Source organism: Narcine bancroftii, chromosome 1, assembly GCF_036971445.1.
Source record: "Narcine bancroftii isolate sNarBan1 chromosome 1, sNarBan1.hap1, whole genome shotgun sequence".
NCBI classification, from domain to species: Eukaryota; Metazoa; Chordata; class Chondrichthyes; order Torpediniformes; family Narcinidae; genus Narcine; species Narcine bancroftii.
In genome coordinates, this window is record NC_091469.1 from 174857440 (window position 1) to 174879127 (window position 21688).

Genomic DNA, 21688 nt, shown 5'->3' on the forward strand with positions numbered 1-21688 from the left:
TTCCCCACATCTCTTTCCCCACCTCTGATTCCACGCCTCAGATTTGCCGCCTCTGATTTCCTGCCTCTGATTCCCTGCCTCTGATTCCCCGCCTCTGATTCCCAACCTCTGATTCCCCTCTCTGATTTCCCGCCTCTGATTCCCCGCCTCTGATTCCACGCCTCTGATTACCCGCCTCTGATACCCTGCCTCTCTTTCCCTGCCTCTATTTCCGTGCCTCTTTCTCTGCATCTCGTTTCCCACATCTCATTTCCCCCTTCTGATAACCCGCATCAGATTCCCTGCCACAGATTCCCTGCCTCAGATTCCCTGCCTCAGATTCCCTGCATCAGATTCCCTTCATTTGATTCCCTGCGTCTGGTTCCCTGCCTCTGATTCCCTGCCTCTGATTCCCTGCATCTGATTGCCCGCCTCTGATTCCCCGCCTCTGATTCCCCACCTCTGATTCCCCACTTCTGATTCCCCGCCTCTGATTCCCCGCCTCTGATTCCCCGCATCTGATTCACCGCCTCTGATTCCCCGCCTCTGATTCCCCGCCTCTGATTCCCCACTTCTGATTGCCCGCCTCTGATTCCACGCCTCTGATTCCCCGCCTCTAATTCCCCACCTCTGATTCCCCACTTCTGATTCCCCACCTCTGATTCCCCGCCTCTGATTCCATGCCTCTGATTCCCCACCTCTGATTCCCCACTTCTGATTCCCCACCTCTGATTCTCCGCCTCTGATACCCTGCCTCTGATAACTTTTTACTGATTCCCATCCTCAGATTCCCTGCCTCCGATTCCCTGCCTCAGATTCCCTGCCTCAGTTTCCCTGCATTAGATTCCCTTCATCTGATTCCCTGCCTCTGATTCCCCGCCTCTGATTCCCCGCATCTGATTCCCCACCTCTGTCTCTACGCCTCTATTTTGCCTGCACTCTTTCCCCTCCACTCTTTCAGTGCCTCTCTTTCCCTCCCTCAATTTCAACAACTCTGTTTGATCTGTTCTGTGTAACTAATTTTCAACACAAAAGTTCCAACCACTATGTTTCGCCCATCTCTTTCGCTGCATCTATTGATGCAGCTATGTTTACCCGCTTCTGTTTACCCGCCTGTTTCCCCACATCTCTTTCCCCACCTCTGATTCCACGCCTCTGATTCCCCGCCTCTGATTCCCCGCCTCTGATTCCCCGCCTCTGATTCACCGCCTCCCTTTCCGAGCAACTTTCCTGGCCTACGTTTCCCCACATCTCTTTCCCCACCTCTGATTCCACGCCTCAGATTTGCCGCCTCTGATTTCCTGCCTCTGATTCCCTGCCTCTGATTCCCCGCCTCTGATTCCCCACCTCTGATTCCCCTCTCTGATTTCCCGCCTCTGATTCCCCGCCTCTGATTCCACGCCTCTGATTACCCGCCTCTGATACCCTGCCTCTCTTTCCCTGCCTCTATTTCCGTGCCTCTTTCTCTGCATCTCGTTTCCCACATCTCATTTCCCCCTTCTGATAACCCGCATCAGATTCCCTGCCACAGATTCCCTGCCTCAGATTCCCTGCCTCAGATTCCCTGCATCAGATTCCCTTCATCTGATTCCCTGCCTCTGATTCCCCGCCTCTGATTCCCTGCATCTGATTCCCAGCCTCTGTTTACCCGCCTGTTTCCCCGCCTCTGATTCACCACCTCATATTCGCCACCTCAGGTTCCCTGCCTCTGATTCCCTGCCTCTCATTCCCTGCCTCTGATTCCCTGCATCTGATTGCCCGCCTCTGATACCCTGCCTCTGATTCCCCACCTCTGATTCCCCGCCTCTGATTCCCCGCCTCTGATTTCCCACCTCTGATTCCCCACTTCTGATTCCCCGCCTCTGATTCCCCGTGTGTGATTCCACGCCTCTGATTCCCCGCCTCTGATTCCGCGCCTCTGATTCCCCGCCTCTGATACCCCGCCTGATTCCCCGCCTCTGATTCCCTGCATCTGATTCCCCGCCTCAGATTCCCCGCCTCTGATTCCCCGACTCTGATTCCCCGCCTCTGATTCCCCGCCTCTGATTCCCCTCCTATGTTTACCCGCCTCTGTTTACCCGCCTGTTTTCCCGCCTCTGATTGCCCACTTCAGATTCCCTGCCTCAGATTCCCTGCCTCAGATTCCCTGCCTCTGATTCCCTGCCTCTGATTCCCTGCATCTGATTGCCCGCCTCTGATTACCTGCCTCTGATTCCCCGCCTCTGATTCCCCACCTCTGATTCCCCACTTCTGATTCCCCGCCTCTGATTCCCCGCATCTGATTCCCTGCCTCTGATTCACCGCCTCTGATTCCCCGCCTCTGATTCCCCGCCTCTGATTCCCCACCTCTGATTGCCCCGCCTCTGATTCGCTGATTCTGATTCCCCGCCTCTGATTCCCCAACTCTGATTCCCCACTTCTGATTCCCCGCCTCTGATTCCACGCCTCTGATTCCACGCCTCTGATTCCCCGCCTCTGATTCCCCGCCTCTGATTCCACGCCTCTGATTCCCCTCCTCTGATACCCCGCCTCTGATTCCCCACCTCTGATTCCCCGCATCTGATTCCCCGCCTCTGATTCCCCGCCTCTGATTTCCTGCCTCTGATTCCCCGCCTCTGATTCCGCGCCACTGATTCCCCGCCTATGTTTACCCACCTCTGTTTACCCACCTGTTTCCCCGCCTCTGATTACCCACCTCAGATTCCATGCCTCAGATTCCCCGCCTCTGATTCTCCGCCTCTGATTCCCCGCCTCTGATTCCCCACCTCTGATTCCCCACTTCTGATTCCAAGCCTCTGATTCCCCGCCTCTGATTCCCCGCCTCTGATTCCCCGCCTCTGATTCCCCACCTCTGATTCACTGCCTCCCTTTCCGCTCAACTTTCCTGGCCTACTTTTCCCCACATATCTTTCCCCGCCTCTGATTTCCCGCCTCTGATTCCACGCCTCTGATTCCCCGCCTATGTTTACCCGCCTCTGTTTACCCGCCTGTTTTCCCGCCTCTGATTCCCCACCACAGATTCCCTGCCTCAGATTCCCTGCCTCAGATTCCCTGCATCAGATTCCCTTCATTTGATTCCCTGCGTCTGATTCCCTGCCTCTGATTCCCTGCATCTGATTGCCCGCCTCTGATTCCCCGCCTCTGATTCCCCGCCTCTGATTCCCCACCTCTGATTCCCCACTTCTGATTCCCCGCCTCTGATTCCCCGCCTCTGATTCCCCGCCTCTGATTCACCGCCTCTGATTCCCCACCTCTGATTCCACGCCTCTGATTACCTGCCTCTGATACCCTGCCTCTCTTTCCCTGCCTCTATTTCCGTGCCTCTTTCTCTGCATCTCGTTTCCGACATCTCATTTCCCCCTTCTGATAACCCGCATCAGATTCCCTGCCTCCGATTCCCTGCCTCAGATTCCCTGCCTCAGATTCCCTGCATCAGATTCCCTTCATCTGATTCCCTGCCTCTGATTCCCCGCCTCTGATTCCCCGCCACTGATTCGCCACCTCTGTCTCTACGCCTCTATTTTGCCTGCACTCTTTCCCCTCCACTCTTTCTGTGCCTCTCTTTCCCTCCCTCAATTTCAACAACTCTGTTTGTTCTGTTCTGTGTACCTAATTTTCAACACACAAGTTCCAACCACTGTGTTTCGCCCATCTCTTTCGCTGCCTCTATTTATGCAGCTATGTTTACCCGCTTCTGTTTACCCGCCTGTTTCCCCACATCTCTTTCCCCACCTCTGATTCCACGCCTCTGATTCCCCGCCTCTGATTCCCCGCCTCTGATTCCCCGCCTCTGATTCACCGCCTCCCTTTCCGCACAACTTTCCTGGCCTACGTTTCCCCACATCTCTTTCCCCACCTCTGATTCCACGCCTCAGATTCGCCGCCTCTGATTTCCCGCCTCTGATTCCCTGCCTCTGATTCCCTGCCTCTGATTCCCCACCTCTGATTCCCCCCTCTGATTCCCCGCCTCTGATTCCCAGCCTCTGATTCCCCACCTCTGATTCCCCGCCTCTGATTCCCTGCCTGTCTTTCCCTGCCTCTATTTCCGTGCCTCTTTCTCTGCATCTCGTTTCCCACATCTCATTTCCCCCTTCTGATAACCCGCATCAGATTCCCTGCCACAGATACCCTGCCTCAGATTCCCTGCCTCAGATTCCCTGCATCAGATTCCCTTCATCTGATTCCCTGCCTCTGATTCCCCGCCTCTGATTCCCCACCTCTGATTCCCTGCCTCAGATTCCCTGCCTCTGATTCCCTGCCTCTGATTCCCTCCCTCTGATTTCCTGCATCTGATTGCCCGCCTCTGATTCTCCGCCTCTGATTCCCCGCCTCTGATTCCCCGCCTCTGATTCGCCGCCTCTGATTCCCCGCCTCTGATTTCCCACCTCTGATTCCCTGCCTTTGATAACCTGCCTCTGATTCCCTGCCTCTGATTCCCGGCCTCTGAGTCCCCACCTCTGATTCCCCGTGTCCGATTCCGCACCCATGTTTCACCACCTCTGTTGCTCTGCTTCTGATTTCCCGGCTCAGATTCACCGGCTCTGATTCTGCACCTCTGATTCCACGCCTCTCTTTCTGTGTCTCTGATTCCCCGCCTCTGATTCCACGCCTATGTTTACCCGCCTCTGTTTACCCACCTGTTTCCCTGCCTCTGAATCCCCACCTCAGATTCCCTGCCTCAGATTCCCTGCCTCTGATTCCCTGCATCTGATTGCCCGCCTCTGATTCTCCGCCTCTGATTCCCCGCCTCTGATTCCCAACCTCTGATTCCCCGCTTCTGATTCCCTGCCTCTGATTCCCCGCCTCTGATTCCCCGCCTCTGATTCCCCGCCTCTGATTCCCCACCTCTGATTCAATGCCTCCCTTTCCGCTCAACTTTCTTGTCCTACTTTTCCCCACATATCTTTCCCCGCCTCTGATTTCCCGCCTCTGATTCCACGCCTCTGAATCCCCGCCTATGTTTACCCGCCTCTGTTTAACCGCCTGTTTTCCCGCCTCTGATTCCCCACCACAGATTCCCTGCCTCAGATTCCCTGCCTCAGATTCCCTGCATCAGATTCCCTTCATTTGATTCCCTGCGTCTGGTTCCCTGCCTCTGATTCCCTGCCTCTGATTCCCTGCATCTGATTGCCCGCCTCTGATTCCCCGCCTCTGATTCCCCACCTCTGATTCCCCACTTCTGATTCCCCGCCTCTGATTCCCCGCCTCTGATTCCCCGCATCTGATTCACCGCCTCTGATTCCCCGCCTCTGATTCCCCGCCTCTGATTCCCCACTTCTGATTGCCCGCCTCTGATTCCACGCCTCTGATTCCCCGCCTCTGATTCCCCACCTCTGATTCCCCACTTCTGATTCCCCACCTCTGATTCCCCGCCTCTGATTCCACGCCTCTGATTCCCCACCTCTGATTCCCCACTTCTGATTCCCCACCTCTGATTCTCCGCCTCTGATACCCTGCCTCTGATAACTTTTTACTGATTCCCATCCTCAGATTCCCTGCCTCCGATTCCCTGCCTCAGATTCCCTGCCTCAGTTTCCCTGCATTAGATTCCCTTCATCTGATTCCCTGCCTCTGATTCCCCGCCTCTGATTCCCCGCATCTGATTCCCCACCTCTGTCTCTACGCCTCTATTTTGCCTGCACTCTTTCCCCTCCACTCTTTCAGTGCCTCTCTTTCCCTCCCTCAATTTCAACAACTCTGTTTGATCTGTTCTGTGTAACTAATTTTCAACACAAAAGTTCCAACCACTATGTTTCGCCCATCTCTTTCGCTGCATCTATTGATGCAGCTATGTTTACCCGCTTCTGTTTACCCGCCTGTTTCCCCACATCTCTTTCCCCACCTCTGATTCCACGCATCTGATTCCCCGCCTCTGATTCCCCGCCTCTGATTCCCCGCCTCTGATTCACCGCCTCCCTTTCCGAGCAACTTTCCTGGCCTACGTTTCCCCACATCTCTTTCCCCACCTCTGATTCCACGCCTCAGATTCGCCGCCTCTGATTTCCTGCCTCTGATTCCCTGCCTCTGATTCCCCGCCTCTGATTCCCCACCTCTGATTCCCCTCTCTGATTTCCCGCCTCTGATTCCCCGCCTCTGATTCCACGCCTCTGATTACCCGCCTCTGATACCCTGCCTCTCTTTCCCTGCCTCTATTTCCGTGCCTCTTTCTCTGCATCTCGTTTCCCACATCTCATTTCCCCCTTCTGATAACCCGCATCAGATTCCCTGCCACAGATTCCCTGCCTCAGATTCCCTGCCTCAGATTCCCTGCATCAGATTCCCTTCATCTGATTCCCTGCCTCTGATTCCCCGCCTCTGATTCCCTGCATCTGATTCCCCGCATCTGATTCCCCGTCTGTGATTCCACGCCTCTGATTCCCCGCCTCTGATTCCGCGCCTCTGATTCCCCGCCTCTGATACCCCGCCTCTGATTCCCCGCCTCTGATTCCCTGCATCTGATTCCCCGCCTCAGATTCCCCGCCTCTGATTCCCCGACTCTGATTCCCCGCCTCTGATTCCCCGCCTCTGATTCCCCACCTATGTTTACCCGCCTCTGTTTACCCGCCTGTTTTCCAGCCTCTGATTGCCCACTTCAGATTCCCTGCCTCAGATTCCCTGCCTCAGATTCCCTGCCTCTGATTCCCTGCCTCTGATTCCCTGCATCTGATTGCCCGCCTCTGATTACCTGCCTCTGATTCCCCGCCTCTGATTCCCCACCTCTGATTCCCCACTTCTGATTCCCCGCCTTTGATTCCCCGCGTCTGATTCCCCGCCTCTGATTCACCGCCTCTGATTCCCCGCCTCTGATTCCCCGCCTCTGATTCCCCACCTCTGATTGCCCCGCCTCTGATTCGCTGATTCTGATTCCCCGCCTCTGATTCCCCACCTCTGATACCCTGCCTCTCTTTCCCTGCCTCTATTTCCGTGCCTCTTTCTCTGCATCTCGTTTCCCACATCTCATTTCCCCCTTCTGATAACCCGCATCAGATTCCCTGCCACAGATTCCCTGCCTCAGATTCCCTGCCACAGATTCCCTGCATCAGATTCCCTTCATCTGATTCCCTGCCTCTGATTCCCCGCCTCTGATTCCCTGCATCGGATTCCCCGCCTCTGATTCCCCGTCTGTGATTCCACGCCTCTGATTCCCCGCCTCTGATTCCGCGCCTCTGATTCCCTGCCTCTGATACCCCGCCTCTGATTCCCCGCCTCTGATTCCCTGCATCTGATTCCCCGCCTCAGATTCCCCGCCTCTGATTCCCCGACTCTGATTCCCCGCCTCTGATTCCCCGCCTCTGATTCCCCACCTATGTTTACCCGCCTCTGTTTACCCGCCTGTTTTCCCTCCTCTGATTGCCCACTTCAGATTCCCTGCCTCAGATTCCCTGCCTCAGATTCCCTGCCTCTGATTCCCTGCCTCTGATTCCCTGCATCTGATTGCCCGCCTCTGATTACCTGCCTCTGATTCCCCGCCTCTGATTCCCCACCTCTGATTCCCCACTTCTGATTCCCTGCCTTTGATTCCCCGCGTCTGATTCCCCGCCTCTGATTCACCGCCTCTGATTCCCCGCCTCTGATTCCCTGCCTCTGATTCCCCACCTCTGATTGCCCCGCCTCTGATTCGCTGATTCTGATTCCCCGCCTATGATTCCCCACCTCTGATTCCCCACTTCTGATTCCCCGCCTCTGATTCCCCGCCTCTGATTCCACGCCTCTGATTCCCCGCCTCTGATTCCCCGCCTCTGATTCCACGCCTCTGATTCCCCTCCTCTGATACCCCGCCTCTGATTCCCCACCTCTGATTCCCCGCATCTGATTCCCCGCCTCTGATTCCCCACCTCTGATTCCCTGCCTCTGATTCCCCGCCTCTGATTCCGCGCCTCTGATTCCCCGCCTATCTTTACCCACCTCTGTTTACCCACCTGTTTCCCCGCCTCTGATTCCCCACCTCAGATTCCATGCCTCAGATTCCCCGCCTCTGATTCTCCGCCTCTGATTCCCCGCCTCTGATTCCCCACCTCTGATTCCCCACTTCTGATTCCAAGCCTCTGATTCCCCGCCACTGATTCCCCGCCTCTGATTCCCCGCCTCTGATTACCCACCTCTGATTCACTGCCTCCCTTTCCGCTCAACTTTCCTGGCCTACTTTTCCCCACATATCTTTCCCCGCCTCTGATTTCCCACCTCTGATTCCACGCCTCTGATTCCCCGCCTATGTTTACCCGCCTCTGTTTACCCGCCTGTTTTCCCGCCTCTGATTCCCCACCACAGATTCCCTGCCTCAGATTCCCTGCCTCAGATTCCCTGCATCAGATTCCCTTCATTTGATTCCCTGCGTCTGATTCCCTGCCTCTGATTCCCTGCATCTGATTGCCCGCCTCTGATTCCCCACCTCTGATTCCCCGCCTCTGATTCCCCGACTCTGATTCCCCGCCTCTGATTCCCCGCCTCTGATTCCCCGCCTCTGATTCACCGCCTCTGATTCCCCACCTCTGATTCCACGCCTCTGATTACCTGCCTCTGATACCCTGCCTCTCTTTCCCTGCCTCTATTTCCGTGCCTCTTTCTCTGCATCTCGTTTCCGACATCTCATTTCCCCCTTCTGATAACCCGCATCAGATTCCCTGCCTCCGATTCCCTGCCTCAGATTCCCTGCCTCAGATTCCCTGCATCAGATTCCCTTCATCTGATTCCCTGCCTCTGATTCCCCGCCTCTGATTCCCCGCCACTGATTCGCCACCTCTGTCTCTACGCCTCTATTTTGCCTGCACTCTTTCCCCTCCACTCTTTCTGTGCCTCTCTTTCCCTCCCTCAATTTCAACAACTCTGTTTGTTCTGTTCTGTGTACCTAATTTTCAACACACAAGTTCCAACCACTGTGTTTCGCCCATCTCTTTCGCTGCCTCTATTTATGCAGCTATGTTTACCCGCTTCTGTTTACCCGCCTGTTTCCCCACATCTCTTTCCCCACCTCTGATTCCACGCCTCTGATTCCCCGCCTCTGATTCCCCGCCTCTGATTCCCCGCCTCTGATTCACCGCCTCCCTTTCCGCACAACTTTCCTGGCCTACGTTTCCCCACATCTCTTTCCCCACCTCTGATTCCACGCCTCAGATTCGCCACCTCTGATTTCCCGCCTCTGATTCCCTGCCTCTGATTCCCTGCCTCTGATTCCCCACCTCTGATTCCCCCCTCTGATTCCCCGCCTCTGATTCCCAGCCTCTGATTCCCCACCTCTGATTCCCCGCCTCTGATTCCCTGCCTGTCTTTCCCTGCCTCTATTTCCGTGCCTCTTTCTCTGCATCTCGTTTCCCACATCTCATTTCCCCCTTCTGATAACCCGCATCAGATTCCCTGCCACAGATACCCTGCCTCAGATTCCCTGCCTCAGATTCCCTGCATCAGATTCCCTTCATCTGATTCCCTGCCTCTGATTCCCCGCCTCTGATTCCCCACCTCTGATTCCCTGCCTCAGATTCCCTGCCTCTGATTCCCTGCCTCAGATTCCCTCCCTCTGATTTCCTGCATCTGATTGCCCGCCTCTGATTCTCCGCCTCTGATTCCCCGCCTCTGATTCCCCGCCTCTGATTCGCCGCCTCTGATTCCCCGCCTCTGATTTCCCACCTCTGATTCCCTGCCTCTGATAACCTGCCTCTGATTCCCTGCCTCTGATTCCCGGCCTCTGAGTCCCCACCTCTGATTCCCCGTGTCCGATTCCGCACCCATGTTTCACCACCTCTGTTGCTCTGCTTCTGATTTCCCGGCTCAGATTCACCGGCTCTGATTCTGCACCTCTGATTCCACGCCTCTCTTTCTGTGTCTCTGATTCCCCGCCTCTGATTCCACGCCTATGTTTACCCGCCTCTGTTTACCCACCTGTTTCCCTGCCTCTGAATCCCCACCTCAGATTCCCTGCCTCAGATTCCCTGCCTCTGATTCCCTGCATCTGATTGCCCGCCTCTGATTCTCCGCCTCTGATTCCCCGCCTCTGATTCCCAACCTCTGATTCCCCGCTTCTGATTCCCTGCCTCTGATTCCCCGCCTCTGATTCCCCGCCTCTGATTCCCCGCCTCTGATTCCCCACCTCTGATTCAATGCCTCCCTTTCCGCTCAACTTTCTTGTCCTACTTTTCCCCACATATCTTTCCCCGCCTCTGATTTCCCGCCTCTGATTCCACGCCTCTGAATCCCCGCCTATGTTTACCCGCCTCTGTTTAACCGCCTGTTTTCCCGCCTCTGATTCCCCACCACAGATTCCCTGCCTCAGATTCCCTGCCTCAGATTCCCTGCATCAGATTCCCTTCATTTGATTCCCTGCGTCTGGTTCCCTGCCTCTGATTCCCTGCCTCTGATTCCCTGCATCTGATTGCCCGCCTCTGATTCCCCGCCTCTGATTCCCCACCTCTGATTCCCCGCCTCTGATTCCCCACCTCTGATTCCCCACTTCTGATTCCCTGCCTTTGATTCCCCGCGTCTGATTCCCCGCCTCTGATTCACCGCCTCTGATTCCCCGCCTCTGATTCCCTGCCTCTGATTCCCCACCTCTGATTGCCCCGCCTCTGATTCGCTGATTCTGATTCCCCGCCTATGATTCCCCACCTCTGATTCCCCACTTCTGATTCCCCGCCTCTGATTCCCCGCCTCTGATTCCACGCCTCTGATTCCCCGCCTCTGATTCCCCGCCTCTGATTCCACGCCTCTGATTCCCCACCTCTGATTCCCCACTTCTGATTCCCCGCCTCTGATTCCCCGCCTCTGATTCCCCGCATCTGATTCACCGCCTCTGATTCCCCGCCTCTGATTCCCCGCCTCTGATTCCCCACTTCTGATTGCCCGCCTCTGATTCCACGCCTCTGATTCCCCGCCTCTGATTCCCCACCTCTGATTCCCCACTTCTGATTCCCCACCTCTGATTCCCCGCCTCTGATTCCACGCCTCTGATTCCCCACCTCTGATTCCCCACTTCTGATTCCCCACCTCTGATTCTCCGCCTCTGATACCCTGCCTCTGATAACTTTTTACTGATTCCCATCCTCAGATTCCCTGCCTCCGATTCCCTGCCTCAGATTCCCTGCCTCAGTTTCCCTGCATTAGATTCCCTTCATCTGATTCCCTGCCTCTGATTCCCCGCCTCTGATTCCCCGCATCTGATTCCCCACCTCTGTCTCTACGCCTCTATTTTGCCTGCACTCTTTCCCCTCCACTCTTTCAGTGCCTCTCTTTCCCTCCCTCAATTTCAACAACTCTGTTTGATCTGTTCTGTGTAACTAATTTTCAACACAAAAGTTCCAACCACTATGTTTCGCCCATCTCTTTCGCTGCATCTATTGATGCAGCTATGTTTACCCGCTTCTGTTTACCCGCCTGTTTCCCCACATCTCTTTCCCCACCTCTGATTCCACGCATCTGATTCCCCGCCTCTGATTCCCCGCCTCTGATTCCCCGCCTCTGATTCACCGCCTCCCTTTCCGAGCAACTTTCCTGGCCTACGTTTCCCCACATCTCTTTCCCCACCTCTGATTCCACGCCTCAGATTCGCCGCCTCTGATTTCCTGCCTCTGATTCCCTGCCTCTGATTCCCCGCCTCTGATTCCCCACCTCTGATTCCCCTCTCTGATTTCCCGCCTCTGATTCCCCGCCTCTGATTCCACGCCTCTGATTACCCGCCTCTGATACCCTGCCTCTCTTTCCCTGCCTCTATTTCCGTGCCTCTTTCTCTGCATCTCGTTTCCCACATCTCATTTCCCCCTTCTGATAACCCGCATCAGATTCCCTGCCACAGATTCCCTGCCTCAGATTCCCTGCCTCAGATTCCCTGCATCAGATTCCCTTCATCTGATTCCCTGCCTCTGATTCCCCGCCTCTGATTCCCTGCATCTGATTCCCCGCATCTGATTCCCCGTCTGTGATTCCACGCCTCTGATTCCCCGCCTCTGATTCCGCGCCTCTGATTCCCCGCCTCTGATACCCCGCCTCTGATTCCCCGCCTCTGATTCCCTGCATCTGATTCCCCGCCTCAGATTCCCCGCCTCTGATTCCCCGACTCTGATTCCCCGCCTCTGATTCCCCGCCTCTGATTCCCCACCTATGTTTACCCGCCTCTGTTTACCCGCCTGTTTTCCAGCCTCTGATTGCCCACTTCAGATTCCCTGCCTCAGATTCCCTGCCTCAGATTCCCTGCCTCTGATTCCCTGCCTCTGATTCCCTGCATCTGATTGCCCGCCTCTGATTACCTGCCTCTGATTCCCCGCCTCTGATTCCCCACCTCTGATTCCCCACTTCTGATTCCCCGCCTTTGATTCCCCGCGTCTGATTCCCCGCCTCTGATTCACCGCCTCTGATTCCCCGCCTCTGATTCCCCGCCTCTGATTCCCCACCTCTGATTGCCCCGCCTCTGATTCGCTGATTCTGATTCCCCGCCTCTGATTCCCCACCTCTGATACCCTGCCTCTCTTTCCCTGCCTCTATTTCCGTGCCTCTTTCTCTGCATCTCGTTTCCCACATCTCATTTCCCCCTTCTGATAACCCGCATCAGATTCCCTGCCACAGATTCCCTGCCTCAGATTCCCTGCCACAGATTCCCTGCATCAGATTCCCTTCATCTGATTCCCTGCCTCTGATTCCCCGCCTCTGATTCCCTGCATCGGATTCCCCGCCTCTGATTCCCCGTCTGTGATTCCACGCCTCTGATTCCCCGCCTCTGATTCCGCGCCTCTGATTCCCTGCCTCTGATACCCCGCCTCTGATTCCCCGCCTCTGATTCCCTGCATCTGATTCCCCGCCTCAGATTCCCCGCCTCTGATTCCCCGACTCTGATTCCCCGCCTCTGATTCCCCGCCTCTGATTCCCCACCTATGTTTACCCGCCTCTGTTTACCCGCCTGTTTTCCCTCCTCTGATTGCCCACTTCAGATTCCCTGCCTCAGATTCCCTGCCTCAGATTCCCTGCCTCTGATTCCCTGCCTCTGATTCCCTGCATCTGATTGCCCGCCTCTGATTACCTGCCTCTGATTCCCCGCCTCTGATTCCCCACCTCTGATTCCCCACTTCTGATTCCCTGCCTTTGATTCCCCGCGTCTGATTCCCCGCCTCTGATTCACCGCCTCTGATTCCCCGCCTCTGATTCCCTGCCTCTGATTCCCCACCTCTGATTGCCCCGCCTCTGATTCGCTGATTCTGATTCCCCGCCTATGATTCCCCACCTCTGATTCCCCACTTCTGATTCCCCGCCTCTGATTCCCCGCCTCTGATTCCACGCCTCTGATTCCCCGCCTCTGATTCCCCGCCTCTGATTCCACGCCTCTGATTCCCCTCCTCTGATACCCCGCCTCTGATTCCCCACCTCTGATTCCCCGCATCTGATTCCCCGCCTCTGATTCCCCACCTCTGATTCCCTGCCTCTGATTCCCCGCCTCTGATTCCGCGCCTCTGATTCCCCGCCTATCTTTACCCACCTCTGTTTACCCACCTGTTTCCCCGCCTCTGATTCCCCGCCTCTGATTCCCCACTTCTGATTCCAAGCCTCTGATTCCCCGCCTCTGATTCCCCGCCTCTGATTCCCCGCCTCTGATTACCCACCTCTGATTCACTGCCTCCCTTTCCGCTCAACTTTCCTGGCCTACTTTTCCCCACATATCTTTCCCCGCCTCTGATTTCCCACCTCTGATTCCACGCCTCTGATTCCCCGCCTATGTTTACCCGCCTCTGTTTACCCGCCTGTTTTCCCGCCTCTGATTCCCCACCACAGATTCCCTGCCTCAGATTCCCTGCCTCAGATTCCCTGCATCAGATTCCCTTCATTTGATTCCCTGCGTCTGATTCCCTGCCTCTGATTCCCTGCATCTGATTGCCCGCCTCTGATTCCCCACCTCTGATTCCCCGCCTCTGATTCCCCACCTCTGATTCCCCACTTCTGATTCCCCGCCTCTGATTCCCCGCCTCTGATTCCCCGCCTCTGATTCACCGCCTCTGATTCCCCACCTCTGATTCCACGCCTCTGATTACCTGCCTCTGATACCCTGCCTCTCTTTCCCTGCCTCTATTTCCGTGCCTCTTTCTCTGCATCTCGTTTCCGACATCTCATTTCCCCCTTCTGATAACCCGCATCAGATTCCCTGCCACAGATTCCCTGCCTCAGATTCCCTGCCTCAGATTCCCTGCATCAGATTCCCTTCATCTGATTCCCTGCCTCTGATTCCACGCGGCTGATTCCCTGCCTCTGATTCCCCGCCTCTGTTTACCCGACTGTTTCCCCGCCTCTGATTCACCACCTCATATTCGCCATCTCAGGTTCCCTGCCTCTGATTCCCTGCCTCTGATTCCCTGCCTCTGATTCCCTGCATCTGATTGCCCGCCTCTGATACCCTGCCTCTGATTCCCCGCCTCTGATTCCCCGCCTCTGATTCCCAGCCTCTGATTTCCCACCTCTGATTCCCCACTTCTGATTCCCCGCCTCTGATTCCCCGTCTCTGATTCCACGCCTCTGATTCCCCGCCTCTGATTCCGCGCCTCTGATTCCCCGCCTCTGATACCCCGCCTCTGATTCCCCGCCTCTGATTCCCTGCATCTGATTCCCCGCCTCAGATTCCCCGCCTCTGATTCCCCGACTCTGATTCCCTGCCTCTGATTCCCCGCCTCTGATTCCCCGCCTCTGATTCCCCGCCTATGTTTACCCGCCTCTGTTTACCCGCCTGTTTTCCCGCCTCTGATTGCCCACCTCAGATTCCCTGCCTCAGATTCCCTGCCTCAGATTCCCTGCCTCTGATTCCCTGCCTCTGATTCCCTGCATCTGATTGCCCGCCTCTGATTACCTGCCTCTGATTCCCCGCCTCTGATTCCACACCTCTGATTCCCCACTTCTGATTCCCCGCCTCTGATTCCCCGCGTCTGATTCCCCGCCTCTGATTCACCTCCTCTGATTCCCCGCCTCTGATTCCCCGCCTCTGATTCCCCACCTCTGATTGCCCCGCCTCTGATTCGCTGATTCTGATTCCCCGGCTCTGATTCCCCACCTCTGATTCCCCACTTCTGATTCCCCACCTCTGATTCCCCGCCTCTGATTGCACGCCTCTGATTCCCCGCCTCTGATTCCCCGCCTCTGATTCCCCGCCTCTGAATCCCCTCCTCTGATACCCCGCCTCTGATTCCCCACCTCTGATTCCCCGCATCTGATTCCCCGCCTCTGATTCCCCGCCTCTGATTCCCTGCCTCTGATTCCCCACCTCTGATTTTGCGCCTCTGATTCCCCGCCTATGTTTACCCGCCTCTGTTTACCCACCTGTTTCCCCGCCTCTGATTCCCCACCTCAGATTCCCTGCCTCAGATTCCCTGCCTCTGATTCCCTTCATTTGATTCCCTGCCTCTGATTCCCTGCATCTGATTGCCCGCCTCTGATTCTCCGCCTCTGATTCCCCGCCTCTGATTCCCAACCTCTGATTCCCCGCTTCTGATTCCCTGCCTCTGATTCCCCGCCTCTGATTCCCCGCCTCTGATTCCCCGCCTCTGATTCCCCACCTCTGATTCAATGCCTCCCTTTCCGCTCAACTTTCCTGGCCTACTTTTCCCCACATATCTTTCCCCGCCTCTGATTTCCCGCCTCTGATTCCACGCCTCTGAATCCCCGCCTATGTTTACCCGCCTCTGTTTAACCGCCTGTTTTCCCGCCTCTGATTCCCCACCACAGATTCCCTGCCTCAGATTCCCTGCCTCAGATTCCCTGCATCAGATTCCCTTCATTTGATTCCCTGCGTCTGGTTCCCTGCCTCTGATTCCCTGCCTCTGATTCCCTGCATCTGATTGCCCGCCTCTGATTCCCCGCCTCTGATTCCCCACCTCTGATTCCCCACTTCTGATTCCCCGCCTCTGATTCCCCGCCTCTGATTCCCCGCCTCTGATTCACCGCCTCTGATTCCCCGCCTCTGATTCCCCGCCTCTGATTCCCCACTTCTGATTGCCCACCTCTGATTCCACACCTCTGATTCCCCGCCTCTGATTCCCCACCTCTGATTCCCCACTTCTGATTCCCCACCTCTGATTCCCCGCCTCTGATTCCACGCCTCTGATTCCCCACCTCTGATTCCCCACTTCTGATTCCCCACCTCTGATTCTCCGCCTCTGATACCCTGCCTCTGATAACTTTTTACTGATTCCCTGCCTCAGATTCCCTGCCTCCGATTCCCTGCCTCAGATTCCCTGCCTCAGTTTCCCTGCATTAGATTCCCTTCATCTGATTCCCTGCCTCTGATTCCCCGCCTCTGATTCCCCACCTCTGATTCCCCACTTCTGATTCCCCACCTCTGATTCTCCGCCTCTGATACCCTGCCTCTGATAACTTTTTACTGATTCCCTGCATCAGATTCCCTGCCTCCGATTCCCTGCCTCAGATTCCCTGCCTCAGTTTCCCTGCATTAGATTCCCTTCATCTGATTCCCTGCCTCTGATTGCCCACCTCAGATTCCCTGCCTCAGATTCCCTGCCTCTGATTCCCTGCCTCTGATTCCCTGCATCTGATTGCCCGCCTCTGATTACCTGCCTCTGATTCCCCGCCTCTGATTCCCCACCTCTGATTCCCCACTTCTGATTCCCCGCCTCTGATTCCCCGCGTCTGATTCCCCGCCTCTGATTCACCTCCTCTGATTCCCCGCCTCTGATTCCCCGCCTCTGATTCCCCACCTCTGATTGCCCCGCCTCTGATTCGCTGATTCAGATTCCCCGTCTCTGATTCCCCACCTCTGATTCCCCACTTCTGATTCCCCACCTCTGATTCCCCGCCTCTGATTGCACGCCTCTGATTCCCCGCCTCTGATTCCCCGCCTCTGATTCCCCGCCTCTGATTCCCCTCCTCTGATACCCCGCCTCTGATTCCCCACCTCTGATTCCCCGCATCTGATTCCCCGCCTCTGATTCCCCGCCTCTGATTCCCTGCCTCTGATTCCCCACCTCTGATTCCGCGCCTCTGATTCCCCGCCTATGTTTACCCGCCTCTGTTTACCCACCTGTTTCCCCGCCTCTGATTCCCCACCTCAGATTCCCTGCCTCAGATTCCCTGCCTCTGATTCCCTGCCTCTGATTCCCTGCCTCTGATTCCCTGCATCTGATTGCCCGCCTCTGATTCTCCGCCTCTGATTCCCCGCCTCTGATTCCCAACCTCTGATTCCCCGCTTCTGATTCCCTGCCTCTGATTCCCCGCCTCTGATTCCCCGCCTCTGATTCACCGCCTCTGATTCCCCACCTCTGATTCAATGCCTCCCTTTCCGCTCAACTTTCCTGGCCTACTTTTCCCCACATATCATTCCCCGCCTCTTATTTCCCGCCTCTGATTCCCCGCCTCTGATTCCCCGCCTCTGATTCGCCGCCTCTGATTCCCCGCCTCTGATTTCCCACCTCTGATTCCCTGCCTCTGATAACCTGCCTCTGATTCCCTGCCTCTGATTCCCGGCCTCTGAGTCCCCACCTCTGATTCCCCGTGTCCGATTCCGCACCCATGTTTCACCACCTCTGTTGCTCTGCTTCTGATTTCCCGGCTCAGATTCACCGGCTCTGATTCTGCACCTCTGATTCCACGCCTCTCTTTCTGTGTCTCTGATTCCCCGCCTCTGATTCCACGCCTATGTTTACCCGCCTCTGTTTACCCACCTGTTTCCCTGCCTCTGAATCCCCACCTCAGATTCCCTGCCTCAGATTCCCTGCCTCTGATTCCCTGCATCTGATTGCCCGCCTCTGATTCTCCGCCTCTGATTCCCCGCCTCTGATTCCCAACCTCTGATTCCCCGCTTCTGATTCCCTGCCTCTGATTCCCCGCCTCTGATTCCCCGCCTCTGATTCCCCGCCTCTGATTCCCCACCTCTGATTCAATGCCTCCCTTTCCGCTCAACTTTCTTGTCCTACTTTTCCCCACATATCTTTCCCCGCCTCTGATTTCCCGCCTCTGATTCCACGCCTCTGAATCCCCGCCTATGTTTACCCGCCTCTGTTTAACCGCCTGTTTTCCCGCCTCTGATTCCCCACCACAGATTCCCTGCCTCAGATTCCCTGCCTCAGATTCCCTGCATCAGATTCCCTTCATTTGATTCCCTGCGTCTGGTTCCCTGCCTCTGATTCCCTGCCTCTGATTCCCTGCATCTGATTGCCCGCCTCTGATTCCCCGCCTCTGATTCCCCACCTCTGATTCCCCACTTCTGATTCCCCGCCTCTGATTCCCCGCCTCTGATTCCCCGCATCTGATTCACCGCCTCTGATTCCCCGCCTCTGATTCCCCGCCTCTGATTCCCCACTTCTGATTGCCCGCCTCTGATTCCACGCCTCTGATTCCCCGCCTCTGATTCCCCACCTCTGATTCCCCACTTCTGATTCCCCACCTCTGATTCCCCGCCTCTGATTCCACGCCTCTGATTCCCCACCTCTGATTCCCCACTTCTGATTCCCCACCTCTGATTCTCCGCCTCTGATACCCTGCCTCTGATAACTTTTTACTGATTCCCATCCTCAGATTCCCTGCCTCCGATTCCCTGCCTCAGATTCCCTGCCTCAGTTTCCCTGCATTAGATTCCCTTCATCTGATTCCCTGCCTCTGATTCCTCGCCTCTGATTCCCCGCATCTGATTCCCCACCTCTGTCTCTACGCCTCTATTTTGCCTGCACTCTTTCCCCTCCACTCTTTCAGTGCCTCTCTTTCCCTCCCTCAATTTCAACAACTCTGTTTGATCTGTTCTGTGTAACTAATTTTCAACACAAAAGTTCCAACCACTATGTTTCGCCCATCTCTTTCGCTGCATCTATTGATGCAGCTATGTTTACCCGCTTCTGTTTACCCGCCTGTTTCCCCACATCTCTTTCCCCACCTCTGATTCCACGCATCTGATTCCCCGCCTCTGATTCCCCGCCTCTGATTCCCCGCCTCTGATTCACCGCCTCCCTTTCCGAGCAACTTTCCTGGCCTACGTTTCCCCACATCTCTTTCCCCACCTCTGATTCCACGCCTCAGATTCGCCGCCTCTGATTTCCTGCCTCTGATTCCCTGCCTCTGATTCCCCGCCTCTGATTCCCCACCTCTGATTCCCCTCTCTGATTTCCCGCCTCTGATTCCCCGCCTCTGATTCCACGCCTCTGATTACCCGCCTCTGATACCCTGCCTCTCTTTCCCTGCCTCTATTTCCGTGCCTCTTTCTCTGCATCTCGTTTCCCACATCTCATTTCCCCCTTCTGATAACCCGAATCAGATTCCCTGCCACAGATTCCCTGCCTCAGATTCCCTGCCTCAGATTCCCTGCATCAGATTCCCTTCATCTGATTCCCTGCCTCTGATTCCCCGCCTCTGATTCCCTGCATCTGATTCCCCGCATCTGATTCCCCGTCTGTGATTCCACGCCTCTGATTCCCCGCCTCTGATTCCGCGCCTCTGATTCCCCGCCTCTGATACCCCGCCTCTGATTCCCCGCCTCTGATTCCCTGCATCTGATTCCCCGCCTCAGATTCCCCGCCTCTGATTCCCCGACTCTGATTCCCCGCCTCTGATTCCCCGCCTCTGATTCCCCACCTATGTTTACCCGCCTCTGTTTACCCGCCTGTTATCCAGCCTCTGATTGCCCACTTCAGATTCCCTGCCTCAGATTCCCTGTCTCAGATTCCCTGCCTCTGATTCCCTGCCTCTGATTCCCTGCATCTGATTGCCCGCCTCTGATTACCTGCCTCTGATTCCCCGCCTCTGATTCCCCACCTCTGATTCCCCACTTCTGATTCCCCGCCTTTGATTCCCCGCGTCTGATTCCCCGCCTCTGATTCACCGCCTCTGATTCCCCGCCTCTGATTCCCCGCCTCTGATTCCCCACCTCTGATTGCCCCGCCTCTGATTCGCTGATTCTGATTCCCCGCCTCTGATTCCCCACCTCTGATACCCTGCCTCTCTTTCCCTGCCTCTATTTCCGTGCCTCTTTCTCTGCATCTCGTTTCCCACATCTCATTTCCCCCTTCTGATAACCCGCATCAGATTCCCTGCCACAGATTCCCTGCCTCAGATTCCCTGCCACAGATTCCCTGCATCAGATTCCCTTCATCTGATTCCCTGCTTCTGATTCCCCGCCTCTGATTCCCTGCATCGGATTCCCCGCCTCTGATTCCCCGTCTGTGATTCCACGCCTCTGATTCCCCGCCTCTGATTCCGCGCCTCTGATTCCCTGCCTCTGATACCCCGCCTCTGATTCCCCGCCTCTGATTCCCTGCATCTGATTCCCCGCCTCAGATTCCCCGCCTCTGATTCCCCGACTCTGATTCCCCGCCTCTGATTCCCCGCCTCTGATTCCCCACCTATGTTTACCCGCCTCTGTTTACCCGCCTGTTTTCCCTCCTCTGATTGCCCACTTCAGATTCCCTGCCTCAGATTCCCTGCCTCAGATTCCCTGCCTCTGATTCCCTGCCTCTGATTCCCTGCATCTGATTGCCCGCCTCTGATTACCTGCCTCTGATTCCCCGCCTCTGATTCCCCACCTCTGATTCCCCACTTCTGATTCCCTGCCTTTGATTCCCCGCGTCTGATTCCCCGCCTCTGATTCACCGCCTCTGATTCCCCGCCTCTGATTCCCTGCCTCTGATTCCCCACCTCTGATTGCCCCGCCTCTGATTCGCTGATTCTGATTCCCCGCCTATGATTCCCCACCTCTGATTCCCCACTTCTGATTCCCCGCCTCTGATTCCCCGCCTCTGATTCCACGCCTCTGATTCCCCGCCTCTGATTCCCCGCCTCTGATTCCACGCCTCTGATTCCCCTCCTCTGATACCCCGCCTCTGATTCCCCACCTCTGATTCCCCGCATCTGATTCCCCGCCTCTGATTCCCCACCTCTGATTCCCTGCCTCTGATTCCCCGCCTCTGATTCCGCGCCTCTGATTCCCCGCCTATCTTTACCCACCTCTGTTTACCCACCTGTTTCCCCGCCTCTGATTCCCCACCTCAGATTCCATGCCTCAGATTTCCCGCCTCTGATTCTCCGCCTCTGATTCCCCGCCTCTGATTCCCCACCTCTGATTCCCCACTTCTGATTCCAAGCCTCTGATTCCCCGCCTCTGATTCCCCGCCTCTGATTCCCCGCCTCTGATTACCCACCTCTGATTCACTGCCTCCCTTTCCGCTCAACTTTCCTGGCCTACTTTTCCCCACATATCTTTCCCCGCCTCTGATTTCCCACCTCTGATTCCACGCCTCTGATTCCCCGCCTATGTTTACCCGCCTCTGTTTACCCGCCTGTTTTCCCGCCTCTGATTCCCCACCACAGATTCCCTGCCTCAGATTCCCTGCCTCAGATTCGCTGCATCAGATTCCCTTCATTTGATTCCCTGCGTCTGATTCCCTGCCTCTGATTCCCTGCATCTGATTGCCCGCCTCTGATTCCCCACCTCTGATTCCCCGCCTCTGATTCCCCACCTCTGATTCCCCACTTCTGATTCCCCGCCTCTGATTCCCCGCCTCTGATTCCCCGCCTCTGATTCACCGCCTCTGATTCCCCACCTCTGATTCCACGCCTCTGATTACCTGCCTCTGATACCCTGCCTCTCTTTCCCTGCCTCTATTTCCGTGCCTCTTTCTCTGCATCTCGTTTCCGACATCTCATTTCCCCCTTCTGATAACCCGCATCAGATTCCCTGCCTCCGATTCCCTGCCTCAGATTCCCTGCCTCAGATTCCCTGCATCAGATTCCCTTCATCTGATTCCCTGCCTCTGAT